The 4,776-nt window shown below is 41.4% G+C and overlaps 1 pseudogene; it reads right to left on the bottom strand.

Annotated features, from left to right (window-relative positions):
* Positions 1-2,107: 2,107 nt before the first annotated feature.
* Positions 2,108-4,170, bottom strand: LOC127207628 (uncharacterized; annotated as a pseudogene).
* Positions 4,171-4,776: the final 606 nt, after the last annotated feature.

Here is a 4,776-nt window from a genome sequence, read left to right as displayed (position 1 = left end):
AATTTGGAAGTCCTTGTGGAGATCCTCAAATTTCTCAGCTTCTTCCTCATCTTTTCAACATCACTGTGCATTCTGCTTTTGGTGACAGTCTTTATAAATTCAATAATCTTAGGAATTATCTTGATTATTAGCCACTTACATCAGTAATATCATTTGGTTTAATTTATACCCTTGAATTAATATTTTTAAATAAAGTGATATAAAAATCAATTTTATTTCTCAAAAATTCTAATTCAAAGCACATAATCATTGTCACATACTTAAGCGTGTCTCAGACACTGCTAACGAGCTTGTGTGCATAGCTTTATAATGTTATGAGTGTCATGGTGCTCACACACAAAACATCACACCATTCTAATACACAAAACACCACATATACATGAGGAAATATATTTTCTAGCTGCAGATGTGTTTGTTTAACTTGCTGGACAAACAGTGGCTGGGAAAATGCAATTCACTCTGTGATTTCTTTAAAGTTGGGAAGAATTCCAATTTGATGAAACAAGAAACTGAGGGAGGGGAGGGGTTGGAAAATGTGTTTGCTCTTGGCTCCATCTTCAATGCTGATCTTAATTTTTACTCTAACAAAACTACAAACTTGTGACGTTCAAAGTTGGACTGAGTTCACACACTTAGTAAAAGGTAATTATAACTATTGTCACCAAGCCAACATAACAACATGCCAATTGTGATTAGCCAAGGAGCCTGGAAGTCAAAACCTGCCTTATATTTATTTATTCTTCCATGTTGGCTGTTTATCAGGAAGTGACTTCAATAAAAAAGGAGCTGCAATTAATTTATTAAATAAACTCACAAAACCCTGGTACATGGGTTCCACTTTAAAAAAATACACCTTCAAAATATTTGTATGTAAGTGCTCATTATGTTTAATTTGACTACTCCTATTTCTAATGATTTGTGAAAAGTAAGATCATGGTGACAAGAGTGAACTTGATAAATAATTTTTTCATGTTTTTGAAACACGATGCTTCTGTCTGTACAGTATCTTACAGGGAGGAAAGTATATGTGAATGAGTGTGTGTGTGTGCTTGTGATTGTGTGTGTGTGTGATTGTGATTGTATATGTATGTGTGATTGTGTATGGTGTGTGTGCTTGTGATTGTGTGTGTGTGATTGTGATTGTGTATGTATGTGTGGTTGTGATTGTGTATGGTGTGTGTGTATGTGTGCTTGTGATTGTGTGTGTGCTCATGATTGTGTGTGTGTGTGTGTGTGTATACATATTATATAATTTTAAACTTAATTTTCTCTCAATAGTAAATGCAACAAATAAGCAAAATACAAATTAAAGATTTGGACCATGAAAAACTCAGTAGAAAGAGCATGTGGATAAAAATTAGCCTGTTCTGACTGAGATATTTGGTCAACAGGTCCAAGGTTGGAGTTAGCAAGGAGAATGAGAGCTGGTCTTTTTCTATCTCACAGTAAGCAAAAAATGCGTTGTGCACACCAACATAGTTAGAAGGAAAATTTAGAATGTTCTCTCCACAAAGAAGTAGGTCAAGGTTAAGCTGATGCTACACAAATTAGCCTGACTTGATCGTCACCCAAATTGTATGTCTGCATCCAAACATCACTTTGTAACTGAAAAACATAAACAATTGTTATATAGCAACCAGAAACTAATTCTGTTTTGGTCAGCTGTGGCTTTCTACAGTGGTCTCCACCTACTGCAATGAGAAGCTTCTTGATGATGGGGTGAAGACTGCACTTATCTGTGGGTCTTTAAAAACATGTTTAGATTGTTGATAGGGATTATGCTGGCTTAGAGTCCACCAATGTCAAATGAACACAAAGTCTTATCTCCTTATGCCATGCTTAACTTCCAGATGAAAGCAATAACCAGGTCGAATTACACCCAACATGATATAACTATCCCATGTACAATCCATACTCATGATATGTTTAGAACAGATGGCGGTGTCCCTAAGGGACAGTCTTTTACTCTCTCAAATTTAAACGTGATAACCACTGAGGGTCTCTTAATTGCTGTTACATTCCACGATAACGAAATTGAGTAAACAAAACATAAATATCTATTCAAAAACATTCTCTTAACAAAATATGATGGAAACATCCAAGTTAGTTACAATCCTTGTTTCTGTAACTGGCCATGGCCTCAGCTGGTATTGACCACTGCCTCCTTCCTCTCCCCATTCTGTGTTTCCTCTACCTCAGCAAGACCCTGCACAGGACTTGACTCTCTTCCTGGAGGAGTGACCCACACCTTCATTCCCGATGGTTCTGTGCCCTTTGTCCGTCTGCCTGGATTGCGTCGTTGTAGTTTCCCATTGACTTTAATCACCAGATGTGGTAGCACCAAGAGACGCCCTAGAGGATCCCCTGCACTCCAGATACAGTTTTTCTTACCTCCATTGTGGAGAAACGACTCGATATCCCCTTGGTAGTCGGGATCACTCGCCCCTCCTAACACTGTTATTCCTTTTTTAGCCTGTTGGCTTAAGAGCATCAGAAGCGCAAAGCGGCCAGGAGGAAGTCTGAGCTTCCAGTTCAGTGGAACATTTACTGTGTCTACTGACAGGAGCACCCTCCACCCCACCCCCACCCCCACCCCCAACTTCTGGAACCAAACTTCTAGGCCATCAGTAGTTAAGGTCATGGAAACAGGAAACAAAATTTCCCTAGTGGGTGACTGGGGGGGGGGGTGACAGTGAGTGGAGCAACTCCTTCTTCTACCTCTTGCTTCCTGGACCCATGGATGCTGCCCATGGGAGAAACCAAACTACCGACCAGCTGATTCAAAGCACATACTGTGTTCTAAACAACCCTGCCCCAGCCCTCCAAGTGACTGGCAACTAACTGCTGCTCGAACCATGTCTTTCTAGCAAGCCACTTTCTTCAGGAAGGTGGGAAACATAGTTAAGACAGAAGATTCCATGGGTAATAACCTCACTGTTGCTCTTCTCTGGCTGTGAAGCGAGTTCCTTGGACAAAAGCCATGTTGAGTGTGGTATCCTGATGAGGAATAAGGCATTCTGTGAGTCCACATATGATGGTTTGGTCAGGATCATTAGGTACAGGAAAGGCAAATCTATAACTCGGAGTAAGAGTCTACCCCAATAAGAACAAAATGGTGTCCTTTCTACAGGGAAGTAATCCAGTGTAGTGAACCTGCCCCCAGGTTGCTGGCTGGTCACCTCAAGGGATGGTACCCTATCCGAGGCCCAGTGTTGGTCTCTACTGTTGGCAGATTTGGCCCTCAGCAGCAGCAGTAGCCAGGTCATCCTTGGTGAGCTGAAGTCCATTCTGTTGAGCCCAAGAATAATTCCTGTCTTTACTGCCATGGCCACCTTGTTCATGGGCCCATTGGGCGATGACAGGGGTGGCTGGGGACAAGGTTGAATGTCCACAGAACAGAGAATCCGACGTACTTGATTACTAACTCCTCTTCAGCTGAAATCACCTTCTGATGAGCATTTACATGGGACACAGTATCTTCACATCATTTGCCCATTTGGAGAGATCTATCTGCATATTTTCTCCCCATATGTCTTTCTCACAAGTTTTCCAATTATGTTCTTTCCAAGTCTCTGATCATCCAGCCAATCCATTAGCTACAACCCATCAATCAGGGGACAATTATATACATGGCCGTTTCTCCTTCCAAAAAAAAGTATAATAATGTACACTGCCTGAAGTTCTGCCCACTGTGAAGAGGTCCCTTCACCAGTGTCTTTCAAGATTTTCCCAGAAAAGAAGTGTAATGCTGCATCTGTCCACTTCTGGGTGGTGCCTGCATAATGTTCAGAGCCATCAGTAAATCAGGCCCTAATCTTCTCTTCCTCAGTCAACCAATCATAAGATATACCCCATGAGGCGATATGTACATGGCAGGAGACAGCATTGTAATGAGAGTTGAAACTATAGGTATTTGGGCAAACTTCTCATGTAACTTGCTTGTGCCCTCAGGGCCTGCACAGGCCTGATTATATATACTACTTCCATTAGATAACAGATTGCTGCTTTGCACATCCTACTTTAGGACTTGATGACTCGGGTTAGGGTTAGCTCATAATGGGCAGCTCATATCACAAGGTAAGTTGGTGGTGCATTTTCAAACATTCACTTTCCACTAAAAACCCAATAGCAGGCCAAGAGATATCCTTCAAAAGGGGAGTACTTGTCCATGAGTTTAACAATATCTCTTGTGGTCTCCAAGAATCACTGTCAATTCAGAACCATCCAATAGACTCTGAATATTCTGAGTGTTTCCTTTCCCCCAGAATACAGTTGCCCTTGTAAAAGGCCATAGATCCCTCTGGGGAAGGACTGGAGAAAAGCTAGCCATAGAAACTTCAGGTATTTTATCAAGGTTCCTCCTCAGGGGAACCCGGCCGTCCCTTCATTCAGTAGTTCTGGGTCAGTAAACTGGCTCAAGTATGGAAACTGGTTCACAGGCTGAGATTCCCTTTTGACCCAATCCAATGTAGCCTTGCCTTTACTTGAATTTTCGTTGTAATTCAGCCTATCTTATAATGAGGACTTCAGTTTGGTTTTCCTCAACACTTTAGCTCTGTGACTGCTGAAGAGAAGATTCTCTTCCAAGGAACACTTTGAAATCTTTAGACTATACATCTGGAGCCAATCAGTTTCATTGCTGAGTTTATTCTTCTCCTTTTTCAATCTATCCAGAGACGCTAGGAGCAACCAACTAGCCCCATTGTGTTCTCTGTTTTTCTACAAACTGTCAAAAGTCTTATGTACAGAGTCACCAGTTCCATTGCCCCTCACCAC

The sequence above is a fragment of the Acomys russatus genome, chromosome 24, assembly GCF_903995435.1.
Source record: "Acomys russatus chromosome 24, mAcoRus1.1, whole genome shotgun sequence".
Lineage (NCBI taxonomy): Eukaryota > Metazoa > Chordata > Mammalia > Rodentia > Muridae > Acomys > Acomys russatus.
The sequence above is the reverse complement of the archived record's forward strand: the minus strand, read 5'-3'. Positions and strand labels throughout refer to the sequence as shown.